Here is a 15,282-nt window from a genome sequence, read left to right on the forward strand (position 1 = left end):
TGTGCTGGGAGAGGCAGTGGAAATTAGGAAGGATTAGAGGGGTGATAGGTGAGTGGGATAGGACAAAATACTTAGGACTGAGGGAGGCCATTCTGCGTACCATAATTCATCCAACCAGAAAGACCCTATGGACCCCATTACTGTATATAATTGTCCTTAAACCATACCAGAATCCTTATCTCCACTAGTTTATCTGGAATTCCATGCCTGAAAATCTTCCTGATTAGTCCAAAATTACCTTTCACCAGTTTGAGCCTATGTCACCATGTGTGCCCCCCAAAACAGGCACCTAACAATTTTGCTTATTAGTCAGACCCTATCTTGAGGTTTTTTTTTCCAAGTATGTAAGATAAATTTCCTGCTTGTTAAAATTAGCGGATGGAAAATCATGAACAAAGTACAGCATACCAAGCGTGCCCCAGGAGTGCACTATTAATGAGTTTGCAGACTTATACAGTCATTAAAAAACAAAGATTCCCATAAATAATCATATATCACCCGATGGAAACTGGAAGCTTATCATTAATATAACCTATACAAGCAACATACTGCAGATGCTGGATATCTGAAATGAAAACAGAAAATACTGGAAACACTCAGCAGGTTTGACAGCATCTGTAGACGGAGAAACAGAGTTAACATTTCAGATCTGTGACAGTTCATTGAACTGAGAAAAGTTAGAAATGTAATATGTTTTGAACAAGTGAAAGGGCGGAGGGTGGGAAGAAGAACAAAAGGGAAGGTCTGTGATAGGGTGGAGAGCAAGCAAGATTACATGCAAAAGGTTTTCATGGTACAAAGCCAAAAAGGATTGGTAATGGGACTGTTGTGTGCGTACACCTTTAAGACGTATGGCTATGTTATCTTGCCAGCAGAGTAAGAGCTGTGATGAAACACACCTTCTGGGTTGGGAGCCAGTCTTAAATAAGTACTGTACAGTGAAGACCTGCCTATACATGCAGAACCAATCCTTAAATAAAGAGTCCACATTACCGCCTTACTGATCCTGCCTTCAGTGGTCAGTGCTTTGTGTATAGTAGCAGCTAACACAGAGGTTAAGACAACAGACTGGACCACATTGCAGAACTTTAAAAATTTAAAATTGAAATGTGGAACAGAAGATTGGAATCATGGTGCTTTACTTCAGCACAAGGTCTTGGAGAGGAACCAGCCTGAAGTCAGGAAGAGCCACACCAGAAAAAGGCAAAGTCTCTAAGACAGTGAGTACCTGATTTAAAAATTGTCGAACTGTGGCCAAAATAAGAAACAGATCAGTCCAGGACCAAGTTCGATGCAGCTTACTCCAGCATCACGCTGTCCAAAAGCCCATTCTGTCCCAGTCAAAAGTGAAAAAAGCTTCCATTGCAGGGCCTCTTGCCGGGCTGTCTGCTTTGTGGGCGATGCCTAACAAAAGCATGCAAATCGGCAACAGCACCACATCCTCTGTGGAACTGCAGCCAGCTCTCTGTCTGCCTTTATAGCAAGAGATAGCGTCACACCCTCCAAGTCTGTTCACAAGTGGAACTGCAGCCAGTCACTATAGCAGAAGACAGCGACACACCCTCCAAGCCTGTTCAAAGTGGAATAGCAGGCTGTTATTTCTGTTTGCCTGTACAGCAGGAGATTTCTTTTAAGAGCAACGGCAGTGAGTCATTACAAGAATGACTGCACAGTTCCCTACCATCAACTGGAAAGCATCTGACCTTCTGTCAAAATTTCAGCTCTTCAAGCAAAGAGTTGTGCTATCTTTTGACAACTTAGCAGTGGTGGATCCACAGAAGCGGACAGTGAAAATATGCATTGCCATTGGCAATGAAGGCTTTCATCACCTTAACACTTCTGGCCTTACTGAAGAAGAGCACAAGGATCTAGCGAAAATCTGGTCCACATTAGGGGATCAACTTCTGCCAGACTCAATTTTCGGGTCCATTGACTCGAATTTATGTCCTATCAATATAAGCTGACTGAGTTCAGTGACCAGTTTGTCAGTCGATATCGAGCTAAGGGCTGCGAATGTGACTTCACTGAAACATCGTCGAGCTTGTGATTGCATCCACAACAATAGAGGTATACCAGAGGAATCTTTTAGAGAAGCCCAAGGGGTATACAGTGGACGCCTTGCTCAAAGATAATAAAAAATTTGAATCCATCATTGTAGACCCACTGAGTTTATAAGCCCTAAGTGCTGCTAATACCATTGGTGCATTAAGTAATGATTCCAAGTACAGGAAACCATGTAAAAGGTGCGGGCTCTTACATACACCTAAGGGTTGCCCAGCATTTAATGACAACTGTGAAGCATGTGGTGTCAGGGGTCACTGGAAATGTCAGTGTCAGAAAGCCAAGACAGGTGCTGCTGATAAGAGTCCTGACCACAGTTGGACAGACAGTAAGAAGGCTTCATGCCCTGGCAAGCTTCGCAGTCATGCTTCACATCACACCTGATACATCTACGAGTTCATGGATGACGTCAACACTAGTGATGATGATGGTGAGAGTCTGAGTTCAAATGGTCAAGATGAACAATCATTTTACTGTCAATGTCACTGAACACATTGATTTGTTTTCCCCACTGGAGGCATTGCATCTATTCATGTTCTATGTCTGAAAAATGAGGGCACGCATGTGCTCTGGACAAAGGTGGACACGGCTGTCAGTGCAAATATTTCACCTCTACGCATCTTAAAAGGTATCTGGGTCAATGGTGAGCCATGGTGATGTTGACGAATGCCCAACTAACCACATATAATGGTTCCTCGATCCCGTATTCAGGATCCATCAAAATTAAATGCAAATACAATGATTCAAATTGGAAGTCCCAACTTTTTTACATCATCCAAACGGCTGGACCTGCTATCACTGGACTACAGGTGTGCAAGGATTTGAGCCTGGTAATGATACATGCCATTGGGCAGCAGCAAGCACCGCCTTCCTCCAGGCCTCAGACACTGACTCGGAAAGCCCAGAAGCAAGTGAGTGCAAGGAAGGTCGCAGTCTCAGAATGATCTTTTTTTTCTATTCTTTCATGGGATGTGGGTGTCACTGGCAAGGCCAGCATTTATTGCCCAACCCTAGCTGCCCTTGACAACTGAATGGCTTGATAGGCCATTGCAGAGGACAGTTAAGAGTCAATCACATTGCTGTGGGTCTGGAGTCACATGTAGGCCAGATCAGGGAAGGACGGCAGATTTCCTAAAGGACATTAGTGAACCATATCGGTTTTTACGACAATCGATAATAGTTTCATGTCACCATTACTAAGACTAGCTTTCAATTCCAGATTTTTATTAATTGAATTTAAATTCCACCAGCTGCCGTGATGTGATTTGAATCCATGTCCCCAGGGCTTTAGCCTGGACATGCAGATTAATTGCTCAGTGACATTACCACGACGCCACTGTCTCCTTTAAATTCTGCCCATTCTGTGTCCAGAAGAAAGAAGCTGTCATTTGGCCATCTTGTGGCTTCAAGATACCTAAAGAATAGACTGAGAAAGAAGTACAGCCAGTTACTGCCCAGTCTCCAGCTCAGACTGCCCATTGCAGAGGCACCCAAAACAAAGCACATCCCTGCGACAATAATCTATCTTGAATTTAGGGACACTCTTTTAGAGCAATGGGGTAAGATGAAAGAGATGCATGACAGTCATGCTGGGAGTGAGCTTTCAGAAGTAATGATAGGACAACAGGTTACGATACAGAATCCTGTAACTGGTACATGGAGAACGGCACAAGTCTCCAGGATTTGACCAAAACCATGTTCTTGCGAGGTTACTACTTCTACTGTGCTACATTGCATAGGAATAGAGGTCAGATCAGAACAGTCCATGTTCCCAGATCCATAGAAGACTCTTGTGGCAAATCAGACACAGTCGATAACAACACCCTGGGCAGAGTCTGCGCATTCCACTTCTATAGAGCCGAGTCCACACACATCTGCTCCAAATTCCAGGAACTATTGTCCTATTTCTAAATCAGGCTGTTTGATCAAACCACTCGTACGTTACTGTGACTGATGTACTGACATGTTTCTACTACTGTTTTGTACCACGTATGTTCATCTCTTATTCTTATTCTTCTGTGACCTCCTTGTCTTGAGAGACAATTGGTAAGCGCCTGGAGGTGGTCAGTGGTTTCTGAAGCAGTGCCTGGAGTGGCTATAAAGGCCAATTCTAGAGTGACAGACTCTTCCACAGGTGCTACAGATAAAATTGATTGTCGGGGCTGTTACACGGTTAGCTCTCCCCTTGCGCTTCTGTCTTTTTTCCTGCTAACTGCTAAGTCTCTTCGACTCGCCACTCTTTAGCCCCGCCTTTATGACAGTCCACCAGCTCTGGTGATCACTGGCAACTGACTCCCATGACTTGTGATCCATGTCACAGGACTTCATGTCGCATTTGCAGACGTCTTTAAAGTGGAGACATGGACTGCCGATGGGTCTGATACCAGTGACGAGCTCGCTGTACAATGTGTCCTTGGTGATCCTGCCATCTTCCATGCGGCTCACATGGCCAAGCCATCTCAAGCGCCGCTGGCTCAGTAGTGTGTATATGCTGGGGATGTTGACCGCTGTGAGGACTTCTGTGTTGGAGATACAGTCCTGCCACCTGATGCCAAGGATTCTCCGGAGGCAGCGAAGATGGAATGAATTAAGACGTCGCTCTTGGCTGACATACGTTATCCAGGCCTTGCTGCCGTAGAGCAAGGTACTGAGGACAAAGGCTTGATACACTCGGACTTATGTGTTCCATGTCAGTGTGTCATTTTCCCACACTCTCTTGGCCAGTCTAGACATAGCAGCAGACGCTTTTCCCATGCGCTTGTTGATTTCTGCATCAAGAGACAGGTTACTGGTGATAGTTGAGCCTAGGTAGGTGAACTCTTGAACTACTTCCAGAGCGTGGTCACTGATATTGATGGATGGAGCATTTCTGATGTCCTATCCCATGATGTTCGTTTTCTTGAGGTTGATGGTTCGGACAAATTCGTTGCAGGCAGCCGCAATCCTGTCGATGAGTCTCTGCAGACACTCTTCTGTGTGGGATGTTAATGTAGCATCGTCAGTAAAGAGGAGTTCCCTGATGAGGACCTTCTGTACTTTGGTCTTCGCTCTTAGACGGGCAAGGTTGAACAACCTGCCATCTGATCTTGTATGGAGGAAAATTCCTTCTTCTGAAGACTTGAACGCATGTGAGAGCAACAGGGAGAAGATCCCAAACAGTGTAGGTGCGAGAACACAGCCCTGTTTCACACCACTCATGATAGGAAAGGGGTCTGATGAGGCGTGGCTATGCTGAATTGTGCCTTTCATATTGTCATGGAATGAGGTGATGATACTTAGTAGCTTTGGTGGACATCAATCCTTGCTCGTAGTCTGAAGAGACCACATCTGCTGACGAGGTCAAAAGCTTTGGTGAGATCAATGAAAGCAACATAGAGGGGCATCTGTTGTTTACGGCATTTCTCCTGTAGCTGGCGAAGGGAGAACAGCATGTCAATGGTGGATCTCGCTGCTCGAAAGCCACACTGTGCCTCAGGGTAGACACACTCAGCCAGCTTCTGGAGCCTGTTTAAAACGACTCGAGCAAAGACTTTCCCCACTATGCTGAGCAGGGAGATTCCACGGTAGTTGTTGCAGTCACTGCGGTCACCCTTGTTCTTATCGAGGGTGATGATATTGGCATGTACTGTGGTACTGCTCCCTCATCCCAGCACAGGCAAAGCAGTTCATGGAGTGCTGAAAGTATAGCAGGCTTGGCACTCTTGATTATTTCAGGGGTAATGCCGTCCTTCCCGGGGCTTTTCCACTGGCTAGAGAATCAATAGCATCACTGAGTTCCGATTTTGTTGGCTGTTCGTCCAGCTCATCCATGACTGGCAGAGACTAGGCTGCATTGAGGGCGGTCTCAGTGACAACATTTTTCCTGGAGTACAGTTCTAGGTAGTGCTCCACCCAGTGGTCCATTTGCTTGCGTTGGTCAGTGATCGTGTCCCCTGATTTAGACTTGAGGGGGGCGATCTCCCTGATGGTTGGCCCAAAAGCTCTCTTAATGCCATCATACGTTCCTCTGATGTTTTCTGTGTCGGAGGCCAGCTGAATACGACTGCATAGGTGTTGCCAGTAGTCATTTGCGCAGCGCCTGACTGTGCTTTGTGCAGCGCTTCTGGCTACTTTAAGTGCTACAGATGTTAACTCGTAGTTCAACAGTGCAATGCGCTTAGCGGCTATGACAGGTTCCAGCTCTTCAAAGTGAGATTGAAACCAGTCTGCATTCTGCTTCACACGTTTTTCACACGGTGGTCATTGCTGAGTCATAGATGGCACCTCTGATGTGGGCCCACTTGGTCTCTGCATCCCCTGTAGGAGTGTTTTGAAGGGCTTTTTCAAGTGAATTTAGAAAAATATGTAACAGCTGTGGATAAGAAATTCTGTTAGTGTTGATGCACGGGTGGCCCTTCTGCTTGGAGTGATGCAGCTTCTTTGGTTTGAGTCTAACCTTGCTGCACGCCAGGGAGTGGTCGATGTCGCAGTCCGCACTGTGGAAGCTGCGTGTGATTTGAACGCTGTTTAAAGAGGCTCGCCTTGTGACGATGAGGTCCAGCTGGTGCAACGACGTGATCTTGGGTGCCTCCAAGAAACCTGGTGACAGGGTTTAGTATGAAAGAACGAGTTGGTGATGCAGAGGTTGTGATAGGTACACAACTCCAGCAGTCTCTGGTCACTGAGGCGGTCATCGAAGCTCAGGGCCACAATCGGCCTCGGTCGTCCTTCCGCCCTCACAGCTGGGAGCTGATAAAGAAGCTCCACCGTCAGCTGGATGGCGACCATGAGCGCAGCATCAGCCTGGAGGATGCCGACATTGAGGAGGTCGTGCAGGCTGTGGGCTGGCCTGCTCGCCAGGGTCGTGACCCCCACCGGATGCCTCCCCCCTTTTACCCCCGACACCACCTTCCCCCCTCGCACTCCCTTCCCCTGCACCCCCTCCCCCTTGCACCATCTTCCCCTCGCACCCCCTTCCCCCCACCTCCTCCCCAGGCATCCATCGCACAACCCCTTCCCCCCGCACCCTGTCCCCCCTTCCCTCTCCCTCCATGAAATTACACGGCTTACCTGTTAGCTCCTATCCCTGAACAGTGGCCCGAACAACCACACTGCCTTGTGGGTGTCTCGGGACAGATCAAGGCTAAGGGAGTAAACCCTAACAGAAAATCCAGAGTGGAACCCTGAAGGCGGTCATGTGTCACCTTTGGCATGTTTCCGGCAGTTCCTGCAGCCATACCGGTGCCAAATGTCGTGCTCTGCACTCCTTTGGACCCCACCAGGAAGGCCGAGATGGGGGTTTTGATGCTTGGGCAACTCACAACCTCCATACATCCGCCCAGGCATGCGCCATGGAGAGGTCACTCCATAGTTGCCTCACAGCGACCAAAACAACACGGAAGGCAGCAGTTACGGGTTATAAGTCCAGCTCAATTGGTGTAGAAATTTTGCACCATGGGTTGCCTTTGTCAGTGGGAGAGGTCATCGCATCTCACTGGACAGCTACCGCCTGCCTCAAACTGGGCAGCCCCCGCCCTGGTCTGTAAGGCTCTGTCCCGCCACAGTCCACCTGCTTCAATGGGTGCTTGGAGCTCAGGGTCATTGCCCGACAGGTGGACTGTAACACCGCACCAAACAGCATGACAAAAAAAGGAAAGAAGGTACCAGCCCTTCGTTTTGCAAGCTGGAACGTCAGAACTATGTGTCCTGGCCTGTCGGAAGACCTTACACAAATCAACGATTCTCGGAAGACCGCCATCATTAACAACGAGCTCAGTAGACTCAATGTGGACATTGCAGCACTTCAGGAGATACGCCTCCCTGTGAGCAGATCTCTAAGAGAGCAAGACTACACCTTCTTCTGGCAGGGTAGGGATCCTGAAGAACCAAGACAGCATGGAGTGGGCTTCGCCATCGGAAACTCTTTGCTCAGCATGATAGAGCCACCTTGAAATGGCTCAGAACGCATACTGTCCATCCGTCTGCTCACTGCCTCTGGTCCAGTACACCTACTCAGCATCTATGCTCCAACACTCTGCTCCCCACATGAAGTTAAAGACCAGTTCTATGAGGAACTCCATAATATCATTAGTAGCATTCACAATACCGAACATTTGATCCTGCTGGGGGACTTTAACGCCAGGGTTGGGGCCAACCATGACTCATGGCCCTCCTGCCTTGGGCGCTATGGTATCTCTTATTACTCTTGTTGAATTGTATATAGTTATCTTTAACCTAATTGAGGGGGATATGCTTCTGTTTGGGAAAAGGGGGATGTTATGTGAGTACACCTTTAAGAGGTGTCACTATTGTCAAGAAAACATACTATACCAAATGAAGATTTTTAATTCTTCTGTTGGAAACCTACATTAAACTTTTAAAAAGGAGCTGGGATCCTACAGTTAACTTTTTAAAAAATCAGGCAGTCAAGAAGGCCACCACAATTTGCATTGAAATACCTTACATTCCAGGACATCGAATTGGAGACACGTGTCTAATGAAGTTGCATCCAGGACAATGCCTCAAGAATTTGGAATTAGCTAACAGCTTCACTTCTAATGGTAAAACATTCAAAGCCATCTTGGAACATTAACAGTGGAGCTATAGCTCCAATGGGTGAACATTGAAACCATGAGACTCGAGAAAGATTGAAAATACCTAGACTCGAATCTAATTAAACTGCAAACGAGGACACTGGACAATCATGTGACCACTTCCCCATCTGTGAAAAACTAGCAGTCTTTTGCAAAAGGACAAGCTTCTTTGGGGCAGACAAGCTTTGAGTGCTAATCAGGCAAGACCCCAGTGGGGGTTGTGTGTGTGTGTTTCTCTCTCTCTTTCTTTTTCTCTCCAGATAACATTGCAAGTTTGAAACCTGTCTGCAACTGTGGAACATCCAAGTCTACCATTGCTACAGACAGAGACCCTGGGGAAAAAAGCCACCTCCAACTCTCTCTCCAAGAAAAACCCAAACCAAGTGGGCTAGCTGCAAAGAACTTTTACCAGCCAGAGAGTTTGGAATCACAACTTCAGCCAGAAGACAACTGAATTACCAGACCCCACAGGCTGTATGTTATTTTTATTTGTTTGGACTCTAATCCAATCCAAACTATCCCTTATCACCCTGTCATTTATGTGTGTGTGTGATTCGCGTGTGTGTGTGAAAGAGCAGCGTAGTTTATTATTTTATTTAGATTAGGTTTTTGGTTAAGTACAATAAACTCACCTCTTGTTTAAACTCATGAAAACCTGTCTGATTGGTTCTTTTATGATCACAACAAAGGTAAAAGTTAAAACACTCACTGAAGTGGTAAGTACATCCACTGTTTTAAAAAGAATAAACCCTGTTGTGGTCAAACAAGATGAAGGACAAGAGGGGAGCCTTGTAAACCCTCCTCACCTGATCATAACACTATGTCATCTTTGCAGCAGTGTAAGAGCTGTGATGTAACACACCGTGTGACTTCTGCATTGGGTAAGTACCTGTAAAGGGAAGACATGTCTGTACGTGCAGAACCATCCTTAAATAAAGAGTCCACGTCACTGATCCCATCTTGAGTGGTCAGTGCTTTGTGTATAGTAGCAGTTAACACAGAGGTTAAGACAACACGCAAAAAGGACAAGTAAAGTCCAGAGGAAGTATGAATGGCAGGATAGCAGCCAACTGAATGCAATGCAAAAGGATTAAGAAAGAAGCAATAGAAAAAATACTGAACTAGCAAAGAAACACGAAACAAAATGGGGGCAAAGGTTATGATCTAAAATTGTTGAACTCCGTGTTGAGTCCAGAAAGCTGTAATGTGCCCAGTCAAAAGATGAGGTGTTGTTCCTTGAGCTTGCATTAAGTTTCATTGGAAAGCTACAGCTGGCCAAGGACAGAAAGGTCAGATTGGGAGCATGGTCGGAAATTAAAATGACAGGTGACAGGAAGATCAAGGTCATACTTGTGGACTGAATGAGATGTTCCACAAAGTGATCACCCAATCTGCATTTGTACACCCCAGTGCAAAGTAGACCACATTGTGAGCAGCGAATACCATATGCTAAATTGAAAGTAGTACAGGTAAATCGTTGTTCCACTTGGAAGTAGTGTTTGGGGTCTTGGACGGTGAGAAGGGAGGAGGCAAGAAGGCAGGTGTTGCCTCTTCTGCACTTGCATGGAAAGGTACTGGAGGAAAGAGAAGGGATGTTGGGAGTGACTGAGGAATGGACTGGGGTATTAACAGTGGGATCGGTCCCTTTGGAATGCTGAAAGGGAAGGGAAGGGGAAGATGTGTTTGGCGGTGGCATCACACTGGAGATGGCGGAAATGGCAAAGGATGATATGTTGAATATGGAGGCTGGTGGGGTGGAAAGTGAGGACAATGGGAATCCTATCATGGTTCTGGAAGGGAGCGGAATGTGATATTCTGATGCTGATTAGTCTTATAACAGAATATCTGAGAGATTGACAGTGACAGGAAAAGGAGTTTATTTACATGCATCTGACTTCTATGGCTTCCAATTTCAGTCTACAAGAAGTTCTGTACAAGTTCTGTTACATCACTTCCTGTGATGCCACCCACAGACTATTTACATATTCTGGCCAGTAACAACCCTATATTACATTATACTACAGGGAAGGGGTGAGAGCAGAGGTGTATGAAATAGAACGGATACAGTCAAGGGGCCTGTCAACCACGGTGGTGGGAATCGTCGGTTGAGGAAAAGGGATGACATAATGAAAGCATTAGTATGGAACATTGTATTGTCCGAACACAGACAGAGAAATTGGGAGAATGGAATTGAGTCCTTACAGGAAGCAGGGTGTGAAGGAAGTGTGGTCAAGGTAGCTGTGAGTATCATTGGGCTTATAGTGAATATTGGTTGATAGTCTGTCCCCAGAAATAGAGACAGAAGTCAAGGAAGGGAAGGGAAGAGTCGGAGATGGACCATGTGAAGGTGAGAGAAGGGTGGAAATTTTTCAGTTCTGGGAGAAGCAGGAAACGGCCCCGATACAGTGATCAATATACCAAAAAGAGGTGAAGGAGGCACCTAAGTAGGACTGGAACAAGGAATGTTCCACATATCCCACAAAAAGGCAGGCATAGCTAGGACCCATGTGGGTACCCATAGAGACACCTTTTATTTGGAGGAAATGAGTGGAGCTGAAGGAGAAGTTGTTTAATGTGAGAACAAGTTGAGCCAGCCAGAGAAGGGTGGTGGTAGATGGGGACTGGTTGGGTCTTTGTTCAAGGAAGAAATGGAGACCTCTCAGACTGTACTGGTGGGGGACGGAGGTGTAGAGGGATTGGACAAATGGCTTATCATTTACATGGATTCCAAATTTTTACATTGAAATTGATGATTGAGCAATGAAGAATTCTTCTCTATAAACAATCTGTTTTCTTTCCTAACCAGCAACCGGCTGCTAAAAAGCATACAGGATCCTTGGCTTTATAATTAGAAGCAAAGAGTACAAAAGCAAGGAAGTATGGTAAACCTTTATAGTTCACTGTTCAGACCTCAGCTAGAGCATTGTCCAGTTCTGGGCGTTGCACTTTAGAAAGGGTGTTAAGGCCTTGGGAGATTTCCCAGAATGGTACCAGTGATGAGGTAATATGGAGATAAGGGAGAAGCTCAGATATGGGATTGTTCTCCTTGTGTCACATGACACTCGATCAAGTGAACACAGGACTTTTATATCAATTCTAACTGTAATACTTAATATTGACCACAAGGTAGCACTGCAGAAATGCATTTCCTAGATAATTTGAGCCATTTGTCTTAAGGTAAGTAAAGGCAATTTCATTATACTGTCTTTGGGCCCTAAAGAAATCAATGCTTGTGCATTCCCCTCGCTATTTTGTTTCCATGTAGCATGGGTTTTACACCTGGGTCTCCTCAGTTTAGCTGTAGCTGATGTGCTGCGCAACCCAATCAGTTCGTCAACCCAACTAACCATCAGGGAATCAGCACAGATCAGAATTGGTATCCCGACCTGATAAACTGTCAGAAAATTAGCGCAGACCAAGAATTGATGCCTTTACTTAATAAACCATCATGGAATCAGCACAGACCAGGGTTCGGTGTCCACTAAGGGTCTGAGAGAAGGTTTTAAAGGGTCTACCAAATCTTCAATTTGAGTTCCGATGAAGGGTCACTGACCCGAAACGTTAACTCTGCTTCTCTTTCCACAGATGCTGCCAGACCTGCTGAGTGGTTCCAGCATTTCTTGTTTTCTTCAATTTCATGTTGATTTCCTATTGCTTTATATTCGAAGATAATTGGGGTATTACTGTGGATATAGTTCTCTAGTACCGATTACGTTTCTGTGGACAGATGCTGGGTTTAACGGATTGACGCCAACCCAGCAGCCACCACCCACCGCCCCCCCCCCCCCCCCCCGGTCAAGGATGAAGTTCTCAGACAGATTAGAAGAGAGGAAGAGGTCCGTTTTTGCAGAAACGGTCTTCTGTCTGGTTGTGTGAAGGACACCTTTGCCTTTCAGCATCCTGTGATGCTGTGAAACAGATTTCAGGAGCAGTGAATATCGCTCTTGTAACCAAATTATTAAACAAAACGATTAATTCCTGAATGTATCAGAGCAGTGCAAAGGGAATCATCAAGCATCTTACTCTGACACATGCCATGATGATGGTTTTTGTGTTTTTACAACACATTTCATTTTAATTCTGAATACTAGCCTAATGCCCTTGAAATTATTTGTCAGTCAGCCTGTGTAAAACAGGAGTGGGCTCTCTGGCTTTAAATAGGATTACAATGTCAGGGGTATTGATTTTTTGGGGGTCAGACATTTGACTGCAATCTGTTTGATCTCTCTTTGGAGATGCAGCTGATGTAAAAATGCATTCCATTTGAAATAATGGCATCACAGTTCTTGATATTATGAATATTGATGTCTGGTTAAGTATGTGACACTCTGAAACCATTAAACTACAATTTTCTGCTTTAAAGCCAGAAATGCCTCCTTGAATGGCCAATTCTAACTTTTGCATCATTCTGTTTAGTTCTCAAATATTAACATTGAATGTTGAGATGTTCACTTCAACTGGTTTGGTGTTTTAGCAAATTTTCAGATGTGAGAATCAAAATCCCAACTTATTGTGAGACTACTGCAAAGCATGGTGATTAAATATTTATCTAATTGGGAAAGAAAATTTGATAGCTGTTTGGTAGTTATCGACCATTTTAAAAGTGCTGATTACTAATACACATAATGTGCCTAGTTTATCTGAATAAAACTGGAGCAGTTAAGTTTACAAGGACAAGTGTACTTATTAAAGACATTACTTGTTTGTTTGCTTGCCATATTTTCAGTAAATAAACGACCATTAAGACTCCTGTCAAAAATGTAACACAATCTTTTGCTTTTAACACAGATTTACAAGTAAAGCTTGTGCATTTTAGGAATTTGAAACCATGCAGATGATAAATATGGCTAAATGACTGTGTTACAGAACAATTGATCATCCACAGTTTATACACCCTGACCTTAACATGCCAGAATTGATCAAATCTTTGCATAAATTATGTATTATTTAGAAATAAACTCTATCTAAAAATAAAGTCAATTGTTTAGATCTCATGTTGCTGGAGATTTTGGTGTTTGGCATGGGAAATATTCCAGAACTATCACTAAATATTGTCAATATTCTGGTGCTGTTTCTGGATCAAACATTTCTATTTTACTGAGATATCTGGTGGGTTGGGGTGGGGTTTCTGTGCACTTGTACCCAAATCATATAATTTATCTTTATAAATGGATTAATGATATTGTTGCATGAAGTATTGAGGAAATCTTTCTTCCAGGTGAACTGTTTGAAGGACGATACCATTTGTACTCAGACTGTACAAAACTGATGGATCACCTTTATAGAATTGTAAAGCACAAAGGAGGCCAATAGGCCCATCATGTCTGTGTCAGCTCATTGTTTAAATGTATAACTAATTTTTATACAGAGAAAATACTGTGTTATGGGGGGAGGGCTTCAGAATGCAGTAAACCACCAGGGAATCAGCACAGACGAAGGATTGGCGCCTTTACCCAGTGAACCTGCAGAGGGAGACTCACTAACAAAAATATTGTTGAATTGGTGAGTCTTGCTTTGTGTGGATGTTTAATATTTGATGAGACTGTGAAGTATTGCACCTGTGGGTTGACCGTTTATTAACTATTGTCACATTTTAGTGTAGAAGTAAGGTATTGCATGTACTGTGTGTAATAATTATTGATCCATACATTACAAGCAGAATAAGGAGCTTGTTGCCTCAATGGTCAAGTTAAATATCAATCAGACTTCAATTTTGCCCATCACTAAAAACAGCTACTATTTGTGCCTCTCCGCTATTCCTTCTGTGGCCATTCACATGTACATGTTGGTTGACGCACCGGACACAGGCCTATTATTTACATCTCCTTTATTTATCTTGGCTTCTTCTTTCGTTTCTTCCCCCCCCCCCCCCCCCCCCCCCGCCCCTTCCTGTCACCCAGTTGTATCACCTTTAATGTCTCCTCACTTTGGTACTTTACCCATCAGTCCACCCCAAATCCCTCTACCTACCTCTACTCAGCTGCCATTCAAGGCTTCAATTCCCCCTACAATAAGGTCACAGCTATCCTCTACGCCCCTCAGTATTCTGCAAAGGGGCCCATCAAGGCACCTGTCAACCCCACCTGCCCCATCCTCCTCCCTTGCCAACTTTCCCACCACTATGCCCACTGGTTGCTAACCTCACCAATCTCCTTCCTATCCTGCTCACCCAACCCACCACTACTTTGAACTCTGGCCAGCTGATCAATCACTACCTCTGTCCACGTTTTCTTCCAGAATATCTGTTCACTTGTGAACAAGGTCCTTGCCGTCTGTTGGAAATGTTGTTGTTGTCTCCATGTCAGGAATGAGAGTTCTAGACACAGAGATTTAGTTTATTAAAGGAACTGATACTCATAGACAACGGAATTGATTATGTGAAGGTACGGAAAACAAATATAAAATATATTTTTGCCATCAAATTGGACCAGAGAATTAACTTACCTAAAGGAGGGGGTGTGTAAAAATATCACTAAAAATGATAGCAGCCGAGCTGGCATAGAAAGCTGCTTCATAGGGACCCACAATTGCACAGTCAGCATGACAAATTTACATATTAGCAAATCCTGAATTAAATGTGAACATAGGAAACTATAGTGGCAGAAGAATTGATACAATAAGTGTGACACCAGAAAGTGCTGCAGATATA

The sequence above is a fragment of the Heterodontus francisci genome, chromosome 24, assembly GCF_036365525.1.
Source record: "Heterodontus francisci isolate sHetFra1 chromosome 24, sHetFra1.hap1, whole genome shotgun sequence".
Taxonomy (NCBI): Eukaryota; Metazoa; Chordata; class Chondrichthyes; order Heterodontiformes; family Heterodontidae; genus Heterodontus; species Heterodontus francisci.